General features: G+C 43.0%; 1 protein-coding gene across 1 annotated transcript in view; it reads right to left on the bottom strand.

The window, feature by feature from the left end:
* The window catches only part of PGPEP1L (pyroglutamyl-peptidase I like), a 65,869-nt gene that overhangs the window by 4,001 nt on the left and 38,313 nt on the right, over positions 1–23,555 (bottom strand).

The following is a 23,555-nucleotide window of genomic DNA, read 5'->3' as shown; positions in this document are numbered from 1 at the left end:
AAAAAAGAACCTGAGGCCTTTGGGGAACTTGGCGTGACCTGGTGTTCCTGGCAAGGCTGAAGGCTTCTTCCATGTGTCTTGCATGCCTCAGGACAGGACATTTTGCACCCCTGGACTCTTAACAGCATCCCCAGATATTTTGACAAGGAACCCACCACCTCCAGCCACCTCCAGTGCTGGGGAGTATTGCACACCAGGGAAGGCTGGGAACAGACACTGGGGCAGTCTGTGGAAGCCAGACTGAGAGCTTAGCTCAGCGTGAACTTTATTCTTAGGGCAATTGGGAGCCATGGAAAGGTTGTACTCGAGGAGCTAATGAGCCAGAGCTGCTTCCTAAGGGGAAAGAGGAGGAGGCAGAGCTGGGCTGGGGATATCATGCCGGTGATTGGGGTCCTGCCGAGTTTGAAGTGCCCCAGGAGGCTGGCCTCTTGGCTGTTGTGCGTCTAGAGCTCACAGACAGGCTTCTGGGAGGACACTGCCATGTCTGGGCAGCAAAACCTATAGGTTTAGGTGAGACACAGAGAGAGAGACAGAGACAGAGAGAGAGAGATTCAGAGAGAGATGGAATGGGGAGGAGGTGAAGGGCTGTGGAGCCCCAGAGTCAGGCAGCACCCTCCTGCCCAAACAGCCAGCAGTTTGCAAGGAAGAAAAAAAGCAGCGCAAGAGCTTAGAGCTGTGCGTTTCACTCTTGGTAAAAGTCACATCAGGAACATAACACCATCTCCAAAAGGCCCAGCCCTTTCCCAGCACCAGGAGCTATGCTTATCATCAAGATGGTTTTCAATTTACGCCTCTGTTTTTCCTGACTACTTTCCTGGCATTTCAGGGCACTCGGGAGAATGCTCTCTCGGACAGATAATGGCCAAGCCAGGCTGTCTGGCCTGTCCCAAGATCCCAGATAGGAGGTTCCAGGCCCCTGCCTAGGCCTCAGAGGAGTCAGGTCTACCCAGATGCTGCAGAGGCAGGTGGGGATGACATGCCCAGATGAGGCTCTCCCTGGGCTGCCTCATCCAGGAGTGGGGTGGCCAATTTCTGGCATCTCGGGTCTGTCCTTGATCAGCTCAGCCTCCCTGCGGGGCTCTGCTCCACCCTCCAGACACCTGCTCAGTTTCCTCCCCAGCTCAAGCTTTGTTCTCTTCCAAAAATCAATGCCAAGACCAGCATCCCCACTGGGGCCCTGAGTGGGAGATCACTGGCCTGACTGTGATGGTGGGAGGCAAGAAGGAGGGCCAGGTAAGCACAGGGCGGTGGGCTGTGGGGCCCCGGAGGAAGGGGCTGCAATTCCAAGTGGACCTCCCCAGGCCCAGACAGACCAAAGGGGCTCCAGGCAACCCTGCATTCTAGGTCTTGTGCCGCCATCCATCTTCGGCCTCCTGTCCTGAGAGTACCTGTGAGGCTGGGCATGGAGGGGGCACAGTTCAAGGAGTGGGGACAGGAAGCCATCATGCTGGGGTCCCCTTCAGCTCTGCCAGAGGATCGCTTGAACCCAAGAGGCAGAAGTTGCAGTGAGCCAAGATCCCGCTGTTGCCCTCCAGCCTGGGCGACAGGGCGAGGCTCCATCTCAAAAAATAAAACAAAAACAAAAAAGAAAAAGAAAAAAGAAAAAACAAGAAAGAAAAGAAAGTGATATTTATTAGAATCTGATGAGCCTGGGGCCGGTCGGAAGTAGAGAGAACACTGCACAAGCAGACTGCAGGCTGCTGGCTGCAGCCACCCTTTCTGCCAAGAAGGGCTGGTTGTTTTAGCAAAGGGCATGTCGGTTCCATGCAGACCTAGGAGAGCCAAGGGTTTATGTTTTCTGAACTGGCACACTTTCTCGGCTAGAATTTCAGAGTGTTTTGTGCTAACGCAGGGAGGACAGAGCTGGTGTAACCACTGTCCGCAGAGTGAAATCCAGGGCATTGCTGAAGCTGCAGGAATGAGCCGGCTCAGCAGGGTGCTGTGTGCCCAGCCCACAGTCCCTCGAAAAGGCGTGAACCTCCCCACGTACAAAGGTCCCGAGGAAGCAGAGAGCCCTGCCTTTGGCCTCTTTCTCTCACTTCTTCTGAATTCCACGTCTCCCAAAATCCAGTTGCCAGGAACACATGGCAGTTTAACAAAGGGAACTGAAGGAAGGAATAAGACACCAGTTGCTCTCTGAATTTGTTCAAATCCATTGAGGCTGTGGCACCAGCTGGTGTTGAAAAACAGTTGCTGTTTTTCCAAGATATGAGTCTTCTCTTATCAAATATGAGTTCGGGGCTAGCACCAGAATGCATGAATGCATTCATTTATTGAATTGTTCCAGAAAACTCCCTGAGAGCCTGAAATGCAACCTCAGCTCATGGATACATGATGGAGGCTCATGATCTTGGTGACGTGTGAACTAGAGGCGGGCAGGGCTGGGCTGCAGAAGCTGAGGGTGAGGACTCAGGGTTAGAGAGAAGGAGACCAAGCCCCCCTGCTTCTCCTCACTGCTGTGGGAGTTTGGGCAACTCATTGTAATTTTCTGAGCCTCAGTTTCCCTATCTGTGCATCACAGTAATAACAGGACTATGACAAAGGTAAGCGAGGCCATGCAGGTGAAGGGCTGCATGAAGGGAAGGCTCTGTGACCAGGGCTTGGAGGATCAGTAGAAGTCTTCCAGCAAAATAACTTTTTTTGTTGTTGTTGTTGAGATAAAGTCTTGCCCTATCACCCAGGCTGAAGTATAGTGGCACCATCTCGGCTCACTGCAGCCTCTGCCTCCCGGGTTCAAGTGATTCTCATGCCTCAGCCTCCTGAGTAGCTGGGATTACAGGTGCCCACCACCACACCCAGCTAATTTTTGTATTTTTAGTAGAGATGGGGTTTCACCATGTTGGCTAGGCTGGTCTCGAACTCTTGACCTCAAATGATCCTCCAGCCTTGGCCTCCCAAAGTGCTGGGATTATAGGCGTGAGCCACCGTGCCTGGCCCCAGCAAAATAACTATCCACAGAGCAAGAACAGTGAGGCTTGAAAGTATGTGCGAAGACCTTCCTTCCTTTTTTTCCTTCTTTTCATCCTTTCTTCCCCTTTCTTTCTCTGCCCTTCCACCTTTTCTTCTTTTTTTTTTTTTTTTGAGATGGAGTCTCGCTCTGTCGCCCATGCTGGAGTGCAGTGGCCAGACCTCAGCTCACTGCAAGCTCCGCCTCCCGGGTTCACGCCATTCTCCTGCCTCAGCCTCCTGAGTAGCTGGGACTACAGGCGCCCGCTACCCCGCCCGGCTAGTTTTTTGTATTTTTTTAGTAGAGACGGGGTTTCACCGTGTTAGCCAGGATGGTCTCGATCTCCTGACCTCGTGATCCGCCCGTCTCGGCCTCCCAAAGTGCTGGGACTACAGACTTGAGCCACTGCGCCCGGCCCACCTTTTCTTCTTTGCTTCCTTCTTTCTTTTCATGTTATATTCTACCCATCAGTCATGGGGCATGGATGAGGCACCTACTGCTTGCAGTCTCTGTGCTAAGCTCTGGCTGAGGGTTTTGGGGTATGTGTTGTGGACGGGAGGTCAGGGTGACAATGGAAGAGGGAGAGATGTGTTCCTCTTCACCTGATGGGTTGGAAGGGACCTGGGATTTGGGAGCCATCCCGTGTAGCTGAGACCCAGGCCTGGCCTCCAACACCATCCAGGCTGGAAGCTCCATGTGAAGACAGAAGCTACTGCCAGAGCCAGAGGCTTGACAGGCACAGGAAGAGGAGCACAAGAGATGAGAGGAGGCCAGGCAGAGCAGGGAGGGGAGAAGGTGCAGGACAGCCATCGAGGAAGCAGCAGGCAGCCATTAAAAACGACGTATAAAGCATTGATTGACATGGGAAAGCCCTGGAGAAGGAAAAAGTTTAAAAATCAGGGTCTCAGACTGTTGCCTGCAGCCATGGACGGAAATGGAGCAAGACTGAAATGATCATCCCTTGAGGGAAGAACTGGGGCTGATTCCTATCTTTCTATACTCTTTATAAGATTTTTATAATTCATATTTTATAATGAATATACATTTATATATAATGTATATAATATACATTATAAAAATCATAAGATTTTTATGTACCTGTATATGTACCATATCTCTGGTTTTAAAAAGAAGGGTTTCAAAATACTCCAGTAATCCTACTAGCTGTCTCTGGAGGACCCTTACTGTGTGCAGGCACCATGCCAAGCACCTTGCCACGACCCTCTTGATGAGGCACTGATGATGTCCCCATTCTACAGAGGAGGAGACTGAGGTCTAGGGAGGGTACATTTATTTATTCATTATTGATTTTGGAGACAAGGTCTGGCTCTGTTGCCTGGGCTGCAGTGCAACAGCGTGATCATAGCTCACTGCAACCTCAAATTCCTGGGCTCAGGTGATCCTCCCAGCTCAGCCTCTGTGCATCACCATGCCCAGCTAATTTTTTTTTTTTTTTTTTTTTAGTGATGGGGGGGTCTCACTTTGTTGCCCAGGCTGGTCTCGAACTACTGGCTTCAAGCAATCCTCCTGCCTTGGCTTTCCAAAGTGCTGGAATTACGGGCATGAGCCACCACACCTGGCTGAGGGTACATATAAAAGAACAGAGGAGTTCCAGGAAGCAGCCACACAGGAGATGCTACCACAACAGTGGGGGTCCACCATTTAGGCCTGATCACAGCCCTCACAAGTGCGGAAATCCTGGAATGCCAGTTAAAGATCACTCTCTTCCTTCACGATGCCAAGTTCCATCTTCCAGATGTGACGCTTATCCTAACCCACTCCCAGTATCCTTTAGGTCGTTCTTCCAAACTGCTGGGTTGGTCTTCCCTGAAAAATCCAGGAAGGAAAAACAGCAATGCCATAATTCCCAATCCTCTATCTGGAGTGGTTGTTTCCAAATATTTTTGATCACTTGTCCCTGTTAATAAAAACATTCTAGTGTGCATAAGCGTGCGTGCGTGCACGCACATTGCCATTAGCTCATGTCTTGATGTCTCAAGGCACAATACACACTTCAAGTGAGCCACTGGTTAATAAGTGGATGTAAATCTATATTTTAAGTGGCTTTCTTAGTTCCTTCCTTTTTGGCCAACTTCTCAGCTTGTCATTGTTTTTCTATTGAAATGGGCTGACAAAGAGCTCCTGTGAGTGGTAGGAGAAGTGCCACTCAGCTGTTTCCTCATGGTTTGCCCAGATTTCTATTATGGTCTTCTTCTTCTTCTTCTTTTTTTTTTTTTTTTTTAGGTCATTTTTGTGAGGATTCCTTGCTCATCATTTGAGGATTAGTTTAATTAAAACAGGATAATATAACCCTGAAACCCATTAACTGGGCTGAAACACTTTGTAATAAATTAGAAGTGAATCAAAGAGGGAGGACCTCTCTATCACCACAGCATCCCTTTCCCCACCAGTGCAAGGACCCTCCTCCCAGGATGCCATGCTGTCTGGGGAGGTAAGGACACACAAGGCAAGGCATAGTGTCAATGTCAGTCCAGCTATGACATACTGACGAACGTTAATTTCTTATGTTTTATAGACTAAAACTATAGAAATTCACACCATTAGGATGCCCACTATCAAAAACCAGAAAAGAACAACTGTTGGTGAGGCTGTGGAGAAATCGGAGGCCTTGTGCACTGTTGGTAGAAATGTAAAACGGTGCCGCCATGTGGAAAACAATATGGTGATTCCTCAAAAAATTAAACCCAGAACCACGTTATGATCCAGCAATTCCACTTCTGGGTATATGCCCAAAAGAATTGAAATCAGGATCTCAAAGAGATATTTGCATACCATGTTCACTTCAGCATTATTCACAATAGCCAGGAGGTGGAAACAATCCAAGTGTCTATCAACAGATAAATTGATAAAATGTGGTAAATACATGCAATGAAACATTATTCAGTTTTAAAAAAGAAGAAACCGGCAGGGCGCGGTGGCTCTCACCTGTAATCCCAGCGCTTTGGGAAGCCAAGGCAGGTGGATCACTTGAGATCAGGAGTTCGAGACCAGCCTGGCCAACATGGCGAAACCCCATCTCTACTAAAAATACAAAAATTAGCTGGGCATAGTGGCACGTGCCTGTAATCCCAGCTATTTGGGAGGCTGAGGGAGGAGAATCGCTTGAACCCAGGAAGCAGAGGTTGCAGTGAGCCAAGATTGTGCCACTGCACTCCAGCCTGGGCAACAGTGTGAGACTCCATCTCAAAAAAAAAAAATCAATAATAAAAAAGAAGGAAATCCTGTCACGTGCTACAATGTGGATGAACTTTGAGGATATTATGCTAAATGGAATAAGCCAATCACAAAAATAGAAATACTGTATGGTTCCACTTACATAAGGTACCTAAAATAGTCAAATTCATAGAAACAGAATAGTAGTTACCACAGACTGCAAAGAGGAGGAAATGGGGAGGCATTATTCAATGGGTACAGTTTTTATTTTGCAAGATAAAAAGTTCTGGAGATCTGTTGCGTAACAATCTGAATATACTTAACTCTACTGAACTATATACTTTAAAGTGGTCAGATCATAAATTTTATGTTGTGCGTTTTTAAATCACAATTTAAAAAACATAGAAATGGAAATCCTAATACTGTATTTTTTCCTATACCCCAATGGATCACCTTGAAAACCCCACTTTGGAAATGACTGAGGATCCTCAAAGAGGTGATGATGTAGGAAGTGTTGTAAAAGGCCTGAAGGATGAAGGGTAGAAGGATCTGCAGGAAAAGGCTGTGCAAGAAAGGGTTGGCCTATGACTCAGAATTCAGCCAGCTTGGGGCCTAAGTGTAAGAAGTCCTGGCAGCTTCTGCATTTCGCTACCCAGCTGTGGAGAACTCAAGGAGAGATCACAGGGCAAGGCACAGGCCCTGCTGTCCTCACACCTGAGTCAAGCCCCCATGACTCCACCTTCTGCCTCCATCTCACTGCAACCACATGAAAGCCCCAAGAAAGATAAGCAGAAGAACTTTTCTGCTGAGCCCCGTGGACCTACAGAGCCAGGAGAGAGAATGGTGGGATTTTTTTGATACTGCTAAGTTTCAGATTGGCTTAATTTGCAGCCATCGACAGCTGACACAGAGCATTATAATAAATATTGTGAGGAAATGCACTATACTCAGAGTTATTTTTAGATGGTGAATTACAATTTGATTTTTAAAATGTTTCTTTTTGGTGTTTAGAGGTTTTTGTAATTGGAAAAAAGAGCAACACATGTTGTTAAAAGTAAGACGCATGTTTTTGCTTCCTCAGAAATATAAACTTTTTAAAACAATGATATTCCTTCAACAGATATTAATTTTGCCTCTACCATGTGCTAGGCCCATGCTAGATGCTAAAGACAAAGTGATGACTAGGACAGAGGAGAGGGAGGAAGGGGCAGATACAAAGAACATTGCCATGGGATGGGGAAGGTGCCCAAGTTCAGTGGCAAACGTGGGAAAAAATAAAGATTTATGGAGAGCAACATCAACAAGATGACAGAAGAGAAGATCCGCCGGCACCACTCCTTCCACAAAAATACCATTAGAAACTATTTAAAGACAAGAATGCCACCTAAATAAACCTGAACAAAAAGGAGAAACAGAGAAACCCTCTGGTCCCACAGAGTCAAGAGAAGCTGCAACCAGTAAGAGAACTGGTCATTTCAGACTGTGGTATCCCTCCCCTAAGCCAGCATAGTATCACTCACAGAGCATTTGCCTAGACCTATGGTTGCTGAGGGGAGAGGAGGGAATTGGAGGTGAACATTCAATCTTCCCACCAGTCTGGGAATCTTCATGAGAAGCCTACTCCAGTCCCATTCCATGGGAACCACTGGGAGTGCCAGGAGGACTGAACCACTTGGGGTGCATTGGGAACAAAGAGTAGGGCACTGATCACAGAAATTGGCATGTCAATCTTGGTGGCTACGCAGCACTCAAATCATCAAGGACATCACATTTAAGAGCCTGGCTGGTACCACAGCATCGCAAAGACAATAATTGGTGGGAAGGTCTGAATCTTTAGTTAGATTTTCCATAAAGCCCAGATGCTCATGTGGAGGCTTCCCCTGACCTTGAAACAACCTAAAGGCTGGAATGAAGTTCCTGTGCCTGCTTGTCTTCCCCAGACTGGGAACAATGGCTGGGCAGTGGTTAAGTTCCAGTGTTCACTGTATGTCTTCCTCAGCCTAGGAAACAATGACAGAGCAACAAGTTCTACTGCAGTATTTTAGTTCTGCTACTCACTATAAGTCCTCCCTAGAAAGGGAAGAAACAACAGGTCAGTGTTTAAGTTCTGATATTAACAAGAATAGATCTAACATCAAAGAACACATGAAAAAATGTAAGAAGTGGCTGTCTTTTCAAGTTCACAGATATTGATGTAAAGACACAAGGAATGTAAAAATTCAGGGAAATATGACACCACCAAAAGAAACCAACAAAGCCCTAGCAGTAGACCTCCCCCAGATTGAGTATTTGTGAAGTGTCTGACAGAGAGTTCAGAGTAATTCTCTTAAAGAAGTTCAGGGAATCACAAAAAACCTATGAATAAAAAGCTAAATAAAATTTGGAAAACAATCCAGGAACAAAATGAGAAATTTGACAAATAAATAGAACAAATTTTTAATCCTAGAAACAAATAATGTAATAACTGAACTAAAAAACTTATCAGAAAGTTTCAACAGTACACTTGGTCAACCAGAAAAAAAGAACTAGAGTGCTTGAAAACAGATCATATGAAGTTACCCAATCAGCAAAGAAAGAAAAAAAACAGGAATAAAAAAGAGCAAAGAAGGCCAATGAGAATTATGAGACACCATCAAGAGAACTAATCTCTGCATAATTGGAATTCCTGAAGGAGACAAGAGAAAAAAGGCCTAGAAAGAATACTTAAAAAAAATAATGGCTGAAAATTTCCCAAATCTGGAGAAAAACAACAGCATCCAGGTCCAGGAAGCTCAGTGATCACCAATCAAATTCAACTAAAAGAATAATTTCCCAAGGCACATCATAATACAACTAGCAAAAAAAAAAAACAAAAAACAAAAAACAAAGAAAGAATACTCAAAGCAGCAAGAGAAAAGAAAGGTATCATGTTTAATAGGGCCATAATCGGCCGGGCGCCAGTGGCTCACGCCTGTAATCGTGAGCACTTTGGGAGGCCGAGACGAGTGGATCACGAAGTCAGGAGATTGAGACCATCCTGGCTAACACGGTGAAACCCCGTTTCTACTAAAAATACAAAAAAAAAAAAAATTAGCCAGGGGTGGTGGCAGGCGCCTGTAGTCCCAGCTATTCAGGAGGCTGAGGCAGGAGAATGGCGTTAACCCGGGAGGCGGAGCTTGCAGTAAGCTGAGATAGTGTGACTGCACTCCAGCCTGGGCGACAGAGCAAGACTCCGTCTCAAAAAAAAAAAAAAAAAAAAAAAAATAGGGCCATAATATGACTTTCAGAAGATTTCCCAGCAGAAACTCTGTAGTTCAGAAGAGAGTGGTATTTTATATTCAAAGTGTGAAGGGGCCAGGCATGGTGGCTCATGCTTGTAATTCCAGCATTTTGGGAGGCTGAGGCAGGTGGATCACTTGAGGCCAGGAGTTTGAGACCAGCCTGGCCAACATGGTGAAACCCTATTTCTACTAAAAATACAAAAATTAGCCAGGCATGGTGCCACATGCCTGTAAACCCAGCTACTTGGGAGGCTGAGGCAGGAGAATCACTTGAACCTAGGAGGTGGAGGTTGCAGTGAGCAGAAATAACACCACCGCACCCCAGCCTGGATGACAGAGCTAGACTCTCTTTCAGAAAAAAAAAAAAAAAGAAAAAGAAAAGAAAAAACCCCAAAATGTGAAGGAAAAAAAACCCACCAACAACAATACTGTACCCAGCAAAGCTATCCTTCAAACATGAAGGAGAAATAAAGACTTTCCCAGACAAAAGCTGAGGAAATCAATGCCAGACCTGCCTTACAAATCTAAAGAGAGTTCTTCAACTTGAAAGAAACAGACACTAACATGTAACAAGAAAACTTCTGAAGGTATTAAACTCACTGGCACAAGTAAGAAAACAAATTCAGAATACTCTAATACTGTAATTGTGTTAAGTAAATCATGTATGTCTTAAGTATGAGACTAAATGACAAAACTATAAAAAACAATAATTACTACAATTGGTTAAGAGATAGGCAACATAAAAAGATAAAACTGAAACACTAAAAAGTCAAAATGTGGGTGAAGGGTGGTGTTAAATTGTAGAGTTTGTTTTTGATACTTTTCTTTGCAATCAATGTTCAGTCGTTATCATTTAAAAATAACTTATAACTATCAAATTTTTTGTAAGCCTCATGGTAATCACAAAAGAAAAACCTATTAGAGATACATTAAAAATAAATAGCATGGGCTAGCCATGGTGGTTCACACCTGTAATCCCAGCACTTTGGGAGGCCGAGGCAGGTGGATCACTAGAGGTCAGGAGTTCGACACCAGCCTGACTAACATGGTGAACCCCTATCTCTACTAAATTACAAATACAAATACAAAAATTAGCTGGATGTGGTGGCAAATGCCTGTAATCCCAGCTACTTGGGATGCTAAGAACCATCTGAACCTGGGAGGCGGAGGTTGCAGTGAACTGAGATCGTGCCACACACCATTGCACTCCAGCCTAGGCAACAAGAGCAAAACTCCGTCTCAAAAATAAATAAATAAATAAACAGCATGGAATAAAAACATTCTACTAGAGAAAAACACTTAACCACAAATAAAGATAGTAAGAGAGGAAAAAAGGAAGAAGAGCTCTACAAAGCAACCAGAAAATAAGTATCAAAATGGCAGTAGTAAACATTTGCCTATCAATAATAACCTTGAGTGTAATGGATTAAATTATCCAATTAAAAGGTGCAGTGTAGCTGAATGGATTTTGAAAAAAATAAAACAAGATCCAACTATATGTTGTATACAAGAGATTACTTTACTTAAAAAGATATGCACAGACTAAAAGTGAAGGGATGACAAAAGATATTCCATGCAAACAGAAATCAAAAAACAGCAGGAGTAGCTATGCTTATATCAGATAAAATGGACTTTAAGTCAAGAACAGTGAAAAAAAGGACACAGAAGAACATCATATAATGATAGAGGGATCAATAAAGCAAGAGGATATAGCTATTATAAATGTATATGTACCTGACACCAGAGCACCTGAATATATAAAACAAACATTAATAGACCTAAAGGGAGAGATTAACTGCAACCAATAATGGCAGGAAACTTTGATACTCCACTTTCAGCAATGGACAAATCATCCAGACAGAAAATCAACACAGAAACATTTCAGTTAAACTGCACTCTAGACCAAATGGAAGGAACAGACGTTTACAGAACACTCCATCCAATAGCTGCAGAATACACGTTTTTCTCAACAGCACATGGATCATTCTCCAGAAGAGTCCGTATGTTAGGTCACAAAACAAGTAACAAATTTTGAAAAATTAAAATTATACCAAGTATCTTTTCTGACCACAGTGGACTAAAACTAGAAATCAGTAACAGAAGGAATGTTGGAAACTGCACAAATTCATGGAAATTAAACAGCATACTCCTGGACAATAAATGAGCCAATGAAGAAATTAAAAAGAAAATTTAAAAATTTCTTGAGACAAATGGCAATGGAAACATAATATATCAAAACCTATGGGATACAGCAAAAATGATTCTAAGAGGGAAGATTATAGCAATAAGTGCTTTCATCAAAAAGATAGAAAGACTTCAAATAAACAGCCTTATGATGCACCTAAAGGAACTGGCACTAACAGACCAAACCACACATTAGTAGAAGGGAAGGAATAATAAAGATCAGAGCAGAAATAAATAAAAACTGAAACAAAAAAGCAACACAAAAGATTGCTGATATGAATAGGTGGTTTTTAGAACAGATAAACAGAATCAACAAGCCTTTAGCTAGACTAAGAAAAAAGAGAGAAGACCCAAATACATAAAATTTGATACGAAAAAGGAGACATTAAAATTGATACCCCAAAAATACAAAGGATCATCAGACATATAATGAACAACTGTAAACCAACAAATTGGAAAATACAGAAGAAATAGGCTGGGCATAGTGCCTCATGGCTGTAATACCACCACTTTGGTAGGCCAAGGTGGGCAGATCACTTGAACCCAGGAGTTCAAGACCAGGACAACATGGCACAACCCCGTTTGTACTAAAAAATACAAAAATTAGCTAGGCTTGCTGGTGCACATCTATAATCCCAGCTACTCAAGAGGCTGAGGTAGGAGGATTGCTTGAGCCCAGAAGGTTGAGACTGCAGTAAGCCAAGATCATGGCACTGCACTCCAGCCTGGGTGACAGAGCAAGACCCTGTCTCAAAAAAAGAGAAGAAAAGAAAAAGGAAACAAACAAGTTTCTGGACATATACAACCTACCAAGATTGAACCATGAAGAAATAAAAAACCTAAACAGACCAATAATGAGTAACAGATTGAATCAGTAATAAAAAGTCTCCCAACAAAGAAAAGTCTAGAACCTGATGGCCTCACTGCTCAACTCTACCAAACACGGAATGAACTGATACCAATTCTACTCAACTATTCTAAAAAATTAATGAGAGGCCGGGCACAGTGGCTCACGCCTGTAATCCCAGCACTTTGGGAGGCAGAGACAGGTGGATCATGAGGTCAGGCATTTGTGAGCAGCCTGGCCAACAAAGCAAAACTCCATCTCTACTAAAAATACAAAAAAATTAGCTGGGTGTGGTGGCCAGCACCTGTAATCCCAGCTACTTGGGAGGCTGAGGCAGAAGAATCGCTTGAACCTGGGAGGCGGAGGTTGCAGTGAGACGAGATCATGCCACAGCACTCCAGCCTGGGCAACAGTGCGAGACACCATCTCAAAATAATAGTAATAATAATAATTAATGAGGAAGGAATATTTATAAACTCATTCTATGAGACTAGCACTATCCTGAAACCAAAACCAGACAAGGACACAGCAAAAAGGAAAACTACAGGCCAATGTCCCTGCAAAAATCTTTAACAAATTACCAGCAAAATAAATTCAGCAGCACATCAAAAAGATCATTCACTGGCTGGGTGCAGTGGTTCACGTCTGTAATCCCAGCACCTTGCCAGGCTGAGGCGGGCAGATCATATGAAGTCAGGAGTTCGAGACCAGCCTGACCGACATGGAGAAACGCCGTCTCTACTAAAAATACAAAATTAGCCGGGCGTGGTGGCACATGCCTATAATCCCAGCTACTTGGGAGGCTGAGGCAGGAAAATCGCTTGAACCCGGGAGGTGGAGGTTTTGGTGAGCCAAGATTGTGCCATTGCACTCCAACCTGGGCAACAAGAGTGAAACTACGTCTCAAAAAAAAATACTATTCACCATGATCAAGTGGGATTTTTCTGAGGGACTGCAAGAATGCTTTGACATATGTAAATCAATAAACCTGATACATCACATTAACAGAATCAAGAACAAAAACCAGATGATCATTTTGACAGATACTAAAAAAGCATTCAATAAAATTCAACATCACTTCATAATAAAAACTCTCAACAAACTGAGTATAGAAATAGCACACCTCAGGCTGGGCACGGTGGCTCAAGCCTGTAATCCCAGCACTTTGGGAGGCCGAGACGGGTGGATCACGAGGTCAGGAGATCGAGACCATCCTGGCTAACATGGTGAAACCCCATCTGTACTAAAAAATACAAAAAAAAAAAAAAAAAAAACTAGCCGGGAAAAAACTAGCCGGGCGAGGTGGCGGGCACCTGTAGTCCCAGCCACTTGGGAGGCTGAGGCAGGAGAATGGCGTAAACCCGGGAGGCGGAGCTTGCAGTGAGCTGAGATCCGGCCACTGCGCTCCAGCCTGGGCAACAGAATGAGATCCCGTCTCAAAAAAAAAAAAAAAAGAGAAAAGAAAAAAGAAATAGCACACCTCAAAACAATACAGGCCATATATGCCAAATCCACAGCTAGCATCATACTAAGCAGGTAAAACTCTTGCCTGTAGGATCTGGAACACGACAAGGTTATGGCCATTTTCACCACTTTTATTCAGCATAGTACTGGCAGTCCTAGCCAGAGCAATTAGGCAATAGAAAGAAATACAAGACATGCAAATTGAAAAGGAAGAAATCATAGCATCCTTGTCTACAGATGACATGGTGCTATATTTAGAAAAACCTAAAGACTCCACCAAAAAAAATTGTTAGAATTGATAAATTCAGACCGGGCTTGGTGGCTTATGCCTGTAATCCCAACAGTTTGGGAGGCCAAGTGGGGTGGATCACCTAAAGTTGAAAGTTGAAGACTAGCCTGGCCAACATGGTGAAACCCCATGTCTACTAAAAATATAAAAATTAGCTGGTGTGGTGGTGCACATCTGTAGTCCCAGCTACTCGGGAGGCTGAGGCAGGAGAATTGCTTGAAACATGGGAGGTAGAGGTTGCAGTGAGCCAGGATCGCACATTTCACTCCAACCTGGGCAACAAGAACGAAACTCTGTCTCAAAAAAAAAAAAAAAACTAAAAAGAGATGGACCATATTATCCAGAAATCTGACTGCTGGGTATATATCAAAATAAAGGAAATCAGTATATCAAAAAGATATCTGCATTCCCATGTCTTTTGTAGCATTATTCATAATAGCCAGGATATGGAATCAACCTAAGTGCCCATGAATGAATGAATGGATAAAGAAAATATGGTATACATACACAATGGAATATCGTTCAGCCATGAAAAGAATGGAATCTTGTCATTTGTAGCAACATGGATGGAACTGGAGGTCATCGTGTTAAGTGAAATTAAGCCGGGCACAGACAGACAAATATTACACATTTTCACTCATACATGAAAGCTAAAAAAGTTGATCTCATGGAGGTAGAGAGTAGAATGATGGTTACCAGAAGGTGGGAAGGGATGAGGGGGAGGAAAGTATGAAAAAAGGTTGGTTATTGGATACAAAAATGCAGTCAAACAGAATGAATAAGTTCCAGTGTTCAATAGCATAGTAGGGTGGCAAGAGTTAACATTTATTTATTGTACACCCAAAATAGCTAGAAGAGATTTAGAATGTCCTCAGCACAAAGAAATAAGTGTTTAAGGTGATGGATATCTTAATTACTCTGATTTAATCATTACATATTGTATGTATGTGTCAAAATATCACTTGTACCCCATAAATATGTATAATTGGCTGGGCATGATGGCTCACACCTGTGATTATAGCACTTTGGGAGGCCGAGACGGGCGGACTACTTGATGTCAGGAGTTTGAGACCAGCCTGGCCAGCATGGTGAAACTCCGTCTCTACTAAAAATACAAAAATTAGCCAGGCGTGGTGGTGCATGCCTGTAATCCTAGCTACTTGGGAGGCCGAGGCAGGAGAATCGCTTGAACCCAGGAGGCGGAGGTTGCAGTAAACCAAGATCATGCCACTGCACTCCAGCCTGGGTGACAATATGTACAATTATTATGTATTAAGAAAAAATTGAAAAGAAAAGATGCATGGTGAAATAAGCCAGATTAAAAAAAAGACAAATGTTGTATGATTTCATTTATATGAAATATCTAGAATAGTCAAATTCTTAGAGAAAGAACGTAATAGTGATTACCAGACATTGGGGGAAGGAAGGCATGGAGGGTTATTGTTAATGAATACAGAGTGTTAGTGTGGGACAATGGAAAGTTCTAGACACTATAGTAATGATAGTTGTACAACAATGTGAATGTACTTAATGCCACTTACTTGTACACTTAAAAAGGTTAAAATGGTAAATTTAATGTTATACATAAATGTTATATATATTTTACCACAATTTTAAGAACACTATGGCTTTCACCATCACCCTCCCCCACCAACATTTTTTAACCTGACTAAAAAGTTTGCTCTGAAGGAAGACTAAATTCATAGTAAATCATTTAGCTTAGGCTAACATCCCTCAGGGATAATAACTAAGTCATAATTTTAGCTAAGCGTACTCTTTTCCATATCTGAAAGCCTTCTAGAGTTCTATGGAATCACAATCTAAAAGTCATTTTCCACGTCACAATAAAATCTGAAGCCTAACAGTATTTAAGCCGCTGGTTTGCTGAAAATGCCTCAGGACTAGAGGTGTCTTGAAGAGAAGTCATTATGGATGGCAATATTCCCATATAAATGCTGTATTGCAAACCCAGAACAATCAAAACATAGATGTTTTCCTAGGAACAGAAGAGGCAAGGAGGGGCAGTGGCCACTCCAGAATTTTCTGGTGGCTGAGGCCTGAGCATAGTAAGCTGGTTGGAGGAGGGCATGGTCTTGGTAAGGGAAGCTCATGAGTACATTATATTCACTTGCTGCATCTCAGAGACATTAGTAAAGATATGAAAATTTTAGTAAAGATAATAAATTTTTACAGATTATTATTTTATTTCACTGAATTATCACAGCAACCTTTCAAGTTAATAAGAGGAAAAACAGGGAGGTCCCAGTCAACTTGGGCCTCATGCTCCTCACCTGTATAATGGGTACAACAATACTGTATCCACCAGAAGGATTATTAGGACCCCAGAGAGGTCAAGTAAAATGGCAAAAAAAAAAAAAAAAGGTGTGTAGTGACTTTGATGACAGTAGTTTGAGTATGGAACCAGGCCTGGAGGCCAGGCCATGGTAAATCAATTTAAAAGTTAATAGGAATGGTCTCTTTCTCTCCTTTTATTTATTTTTTCTTGATCAGTCTAAATGAAGGTTTATCAATTTTATTAATTTTCTCAAAATACTAACTTTTGGGTTTTGGTTTCTTTGATTTCTATTATTATCTTCCTGCTACTTCATTGATTTCTGCTTTCATCTTTACTATTACCTTTCTTCTGCTTAGTTTGAGTTTAATTTGTTCTTTCTTTAGTTTCTTAAGATAGAAATCAAAGTCACTGATTTGAGAACTTTCTTCTTCTATAATATTTTTAGTGCTATAAATTTCCCTCTAAGTTCTGCTTTAGCAGCATGCCACAAAATTTGATATGTTATAATTTTCATTCATTTCAAAATGCTTTCTAATTTCCTTTTTATGTCTCCTTTCATCCCTGGCTTATTTAGAAGTATCTTGTTTGGTTTCCAAAATTTAGGAAATTTCCAGATGTCTTTCTGTTATTGATTTCTAATTAAAATCCATCGTGGCCAGAGAACATACTTTATGTGACCTGAATCCTTTTGAATTTATTCAGACTTGTTTTATGGCCCAGGGTGTAGTATGTCTTGGCAAATGCTCCATATGCACATATGAGAGTGTGTTCCATGTTGGGTGGAGTGTTCTGTAAATGTCAATGAGGTCTGGTAGGTTGGTAGTGTTGTTCAAGTCTGCTGTATCCTTTTTGGTCTATGTGTTCTGTCCATTATTGAGAGGGGTACTGAAATCACTGACTATTAACTGGGAATTTATCTAGTCTCCTTGCAGTTCTATTAGTTTTTGCTGCATGTATTTTAGAAGCACTGTTATTAGGAGCATGAATGCTTACATCTATTATGTCTTCTTTATTTATTGACCAAGGTTCATTGAATGCTTAATACCTAATTGCTACATGACTTTCTGACTCCACATTGTGAGCTCTAGAACACAGCTACCAAGGGAGGTAAAGGTCAGGAATCGTCTTAAAAGTGGGCAAAAAATAGGGTGAGCCCAGTAGGCTACTGGCTGAGGGCTGCTGCCCAAAATGCATCTTGTGCCTCCCCAACCATTTCCCCATCTTTACGGGACCCAGTGCCTGAAATTTCACCTCCAGAGATCTTTTCCGTTCATTAGTCCCTGTCTAGACAGTTTTGCAAATGCCTGCAAGAGAGGAAACGCAGCAGCACACATGCTTCCCTGCTGAGAGAGAAGGTGTCGCGTGTGAGCACTGGGGCCCAGAGTGGAACCCAAAACTGGGAGAGTCAAGGGCACCCCTGAGAGGCACAACTTCCCAAGGTTGGTCTGGGGTGTGGAGTAATCATCTGTGATTACAGATGTCAGTGTAGAGTCCAGGGACCTGATTAATGGCATCTCAAACTGGCTCACAGCCTGCAGGCCCAGGCGGGCCTAGTGGATTTTGGAATCCCAGGTTTGGCATCTGTAATGTAGTGCTGACATTTTTCAAGATTTGCATAGCGGAAGTGGATATGAGGATGGAGATGAGAAAAGGTTTGCCCAGTAGACTTCCCTTTTTTATGTTTCTTCCCCAAAAAACTGTTTAGAATGGAAAAGAACTAAGATTTGTCTTTTGAATCCCAGTCCCAATTAGACATTCTGCTGTCCTAAGTAACCTGCCTGATTTCCAGGGCCCCACTTACTTGTGTCTTTTTCTCTGGCATTAGGCTGTGTGTGTTGCAGGATATATACACATATATATTTTTTGTTGTTGTTGTTGTTTGTTTGTTTTTGTTTGAGGCAGAGTCTTGCTCTGTCACCAGGCTGGAGTGCAGTGGCACGATCTCAGCTCACTGCAACCTCCACCTCCTGGGTTCAAGCGATTCTCCTGCCTCAGCCTCCCAAGTAGCTGGGACTATAGGCATGTGCCACCACGCCCAGCTAAATTTTGTATTTTTAGTAGAGATGGGGTTTTACCATGTTGGCCAGGATGGTCTCAATCTCTTGACCTCGTGAACTGCCCGCGTTGGCCTCCCAAATTGCTGGGATTACAGGTGTGAGCCACCATGACTGGCTGCAGGATATATTTTTTATTACATATACGGCAGTACAAATATAGCCTTAATGCCCTCAAGATTCTGGTCTGGATTCTGTGAAACAAGATAAACAGGTTGGAATGTTTCCCATGCTGATACAGCGCATAACCCAGGAAGGACGTGATGGATTTCATCAAATCTAAGTCCCAGAGATGGAACGCCAAGCATTATTTTAGGAACCAGCAAGATAGTAAAAGTAATGCTCAACTATGACAAAGCGTAAGATGCAGTCGACTATGAGATTCATCTGATTTCAGGATGCCAAAATTAAAACAAACAAAAAAAACAAAAAACACCTGGCTCTTTGCATCAATAAAATACGACAGGCGATGAGAACAAGAACAGGAGGACATACACATAGCAACACAACACAGACTTCTATATAAAAGTACTGTGGTTATTTAATAAGTGCCCAACAATAAGCAATTGCAGAAGCATGGAACCAGCCCAAATTTCCATCAATCAATGAGTGGATAAAGAAACTGTGGTATATAGATAGGATGAAATACTACTCAGCCGTAAAAAGAAATGTATTAATGGCATTTGCAGCAACTCTTCTTTCTTCTTCTTCTTCTTCTTTTCTTCTTCTCCTTCTCCTTCTCCTTCTTCTTCTTCTTTTTTTTTTTTTTGAGACAGAATCTCACTCTGTCGCCCAGGCTGGAGTACAGTGGTACAATCTCGGCTCACTGCAACCTCTGCCTCCCAGGCTGAAGCGATTCTTCTGCCTCAGCCTCCCGAGTAGCTGGGACTATAGGCAAGCGTCACTACACCCAGCTAATTTTTGTATTTTTAATAGAGATGGGGTTTTACCATACTGGCCAGGCTGGTCTCGAACTCCTGACCTTATGATCTGCCTGCCTCGGAGACTATTATTCTAAGTGAAGTAACTCAGGAATGGAAAACCAAACACTGTATGTGGTGTTTGTGGGCTCCACTCACAAGTGGGAGCTAAGCTATGAGGACGCAAAGGCATAAGAATGATACAATGGACATGGGGGACTTGAGGAGAAAGGTTGAGAAGCGGGTGAGGGATAAAAGACTACAAATTGGGTTCAGTGTATACTACTTGGGTGATGCTGCACCAAAATCTCACAAATCACCACTAAAGAACTTACTCATGTAACCAAATACCACCCACACCCCAAAAACTTATGCAAATAAAGAATGAATAAATAAATAAATAAATGAAAAGTGTCCAACTTAGTCTAACTTTCAATACAGCTAAACACACAGCCGTAAAAACAAAGCATGGACTCATGCCATTTCCCTTGGAGCAGAGAAACCTGAATGATCAGGGAGGCATTGTCCCAAGATAGTAAAGGGAGGAGGGAGGAGGAAAAGGTTTCAGGAGGAGATAGACTTTCCAAAGCAAACAAGCCATAGGCCAAAATATGAGAAATAAATATTCATGAGTCCATCCTGATCTAAAGAAATGACTACATAAATAAGTAAACAAATAAGTAAGTGGGTCCAGGAGGAGGAGTCAGCTCTCTCATGTACATGCACTCCCAATAACTGATGTAGCTCCTCCGCCCTGAAGCGGAGAGGAACTCCCCACTCAAGTGTGGGCTGCATAGAGTTACTTCCTTCCAAAGAGTACAGGATAGAAGTGGGGACAAAAAGTAACTGTATGTAACTATATGGCGGCCAGGCATGGTAGCTCACACCTGTAATCCCAGCACTTTGGGAGGCCGAGGTGGGCGGATCACCTGAGGTCAGGAGTTTGAGACCAGCGTGGCCAACAGAGTGAAACCCCGTTGCTACTAAAAATAAAAAAATTAGCCAGGCATGGTGGCATGTGCCTATAGTCCCAGCTGTTCAGGAAGCTGAGACAGGAAAATCACTTGAACCTGCGGGACAGAGTTTGCACTGAGCCAAGATCACCCCCACTGCACTCCAGCCTGGGCGACAGAGACTCTGTCTGAAAAAAAAAAAAAAAAAAAAAAGAGTAACTGTATGGTAGAGAGGCTCAACAAACCCTCCCTCCACCAAGTAAGGTCAAGGTCATCATGGACAGTGCTAAGTCGTGTTGATACTGTGTGCCCTTGATCTGACAGGATGAAAATGACACTTTACCTCTGTCTTCCTCCCGCTAACCTCAGTCTGATCATAAGAAAGGCAGCAGAAAAATCCCAGTTGAGAAACAAACTATAAATTCCTGGCCAGATTCTTCAAAACCATCAAGGTCATCAAAAACTAGGAAAGTCTGAGAAATGGCCATAGCCAAGATAAGCCTACGGAGACTCGAGGACTTATGAAAGTGGTGTTCTGGGTGAGATTCTGGGACAGAAAAGAGGCATTAGGGGAAACTGAGGGAACTCGAATAAACTATGGACTTTATGTAATGGTAATATATTCATACTGGTTCTGTCTTGTGACAAATACACCATACTAACGTACAAGGTAAATAATGCGAAGAATTGAGGAATATGTATTCTGTGCTATCTTCACAACTTTTCTGTACATATAAATGTAATTTTAAATAAAAATTTCTCTAAAAAAATAAACAGGAAACAAGCTGGAGAGGCTGCTCTGTTTAGCACCCTGGAAAAGGGTGAGGACTCTAGACTTGCTGAGGGGCCATGCAGGAAGTAGGGGGACCCACAGTAACACCTGGGGAAAATGTGGGGGTCATTCTGAAAGATCTATCATCTTGGTCTGGTTTTTCTGGCTTGTCTTCCTGTCAATGTGGGAATGGATTTGGGGTTTAGCTAGAACTAAACATATGACTCACTTGTCTGTGAATAGCAAACTTTTCTCCAAATAAGCAGAATAAATATGTCTCCTTGAGTGTTTACTAAGAGCATGGTGTTTGTGGGGAGCACTGTGAAGCCACAGCAGACTCTGTCCATGCACGTGGACCGTGGGGTCTCCTCCACCAAGGTGTGGGTTCCATCTGCACTCGCCTCGATCCTTAGGAGCTCCCTGGAGAGTGCTGCCCCTTATGCAGGCGGCTGGGGCTATAAGAGCAAGCCTTCTGCCCAGGGCACAGGCTCTTTGCCATGGGCTCACACAGTCCCCGTATTCTTGTGGATTCTTGTGTCATTTCAAAGTGAGAATGCAAGGACAGTCCTATTTCATGCTGTTCCAAGGCCAGCATGAACTGTGCATCACTACTTGGTTACTTCTCTTCCCAGACAAGGTGGGCTCACACTACAGTCACCAGACTGAAAAAAAGGAGGTGTAAGACATCATGGGAAAGCGCATTTGGGTTATCCAACCATGCAGGCCAGTGTTCAGACAACTCATTGAAGTGGTTGCCCAGGACATGGTTGGCGCTGAGCTGGTGGCTATCATAGGTGAGATCTCTGATAGAGACACATCTGAGGTCTCCCTTCCTCCTCATTCTGGTTATTTTTATCTGACGTTTTCTCTGTCTCTCTCTCTCTCTTTTTTGAGACAGAGTCTTGCTGTGTCACCCAGGCTGGAGTGCGGTGGCATGATCTTGGTTCACTGCAACCTCCGCCTCCCAGATTTTAGCAATTCTCGTCCCTTAGCCTCCTGAGTAGCTGGGTTTACAGGCACCCACCACCACGCCCAGCTGATTTTTGTGTTTTTAGTAGAGACAGGGTCTCACCATGTTGGCCAGGATGGTCTCAAACTCCTGGCCTCAAGTGATTCACCTACCTCAGCCTCCCAAAGTGCTGGGATTATAGGCATGAGCCACCGCACCCAGCCTGAGGCTTTCTCATTTTAATCAAGAAAATAAAACAAACCCACTCTGGACTAATTGGAAAAATGTCTGTCATATATATGTTTGTATTCACCTAGGTTGGAAAAAGATTTTGTCCTGGGATTTGGTGGGAAGAAAAAAGGTTCTCTTGGGAAAAAAATAAAGAAGAATCAAGAGAAACAATTCTCTTTTACTTGGAAAGGTTTGCAGTTACTTGCCTATCCCCGAACAGGACTCAGCTTTCATCCTAAAGCGCCGTTCAGCTTGGAAATTCTTTGACTGTTCTGATTCACTACCTTTTATTCTTTATTATTATTATTATTATTATTATTATTATTATTATTATTATTATTTAAAGCAACATGTAAGAAAGGCACCAGGCCACCTCATCTTTGGGGCAAAGATAAATTATTCTGCATATCAAGTTTATCAAACATGAGAAGAGCCCTGACCTCTTGGCTCCCTAGGCTGTGAGTATTTTAAGTGCGGTTATGTAACGTCTTGGCCCAACTGACCTGGGGTGTGTTTTCAAAAACCCTTGTTTTATTTGCTGACTCTCCAGGCTGAGGCACTTAAGAGAAGAGCTAAGCATGTAATTTCTTTTGAATGAATATGAGGTGGTAGTGGCTCCAAAATCAGAGTATCCAGAAACCAGGGGATAATGATGTAACCACTGCGTAGGTCACTATGTAAAATCTGAGACTAGGAAGGGAAGCGTGCCCGTCATAGTCTGGCTCAATGTTAAATACTTTGGCACATACTGTTGGTAAACAGCATTAAGTCGCTTTTCTGGGAGTTTGTAGGAACCGCCTCTTTTCCTTGTGAACTTTTAGCATTTACAATAATCTTTCTGTATTTTTCTTCTTTTCAAAACATCCTTTTCCCATTTATAAGCAGCCACAATAAAAATGCATTTTAGTTATTATTTGTTAATAGCTTACCTCTCTTAGAGGCAAAATGCTGCTGGTATAGAATTGAACATTTTTTTCCTTACTATCTATAATTCCATGAGTTCCCATTTATAATGCCTGGCAGTGGAGTAAGTAGTCTTTTCTTTTTTTTTTTTTTTTTTTTGAGACGGAGTCTCGCTCTGCCGCCCAGGCTGGAGTGCATTGGCGCAGCTTACTGCAAGATCTGCCTCCCAGGTTCACACCATTCTCCTGCCTCAGCCTCCTGAGTAGCTGGGACTATAGGTGCCCGCCACCACACCAGGCTACTTTTTTTGTA

Source organism: Piliocolobus tephrosceles, chromosome 6, assembly GCF_002776525.5.
Source record: "Piliocolobus tephrosceles isolate RC106 chromosome 6, ASM277652v3, whole genome shotgun sequence".
Lineage (NCBI taxonomy): Eukaryota > Metazoa > Chordata > Mammalia > Primates > Cercopithecidae > Piliocolobus > Piliocolobus tephrosceles.
The sequence above is the reverse complement of the archived record's forward strand: the minus strand, read 5'-3'. Positions and strand labels throughout refer to the sequence as shown.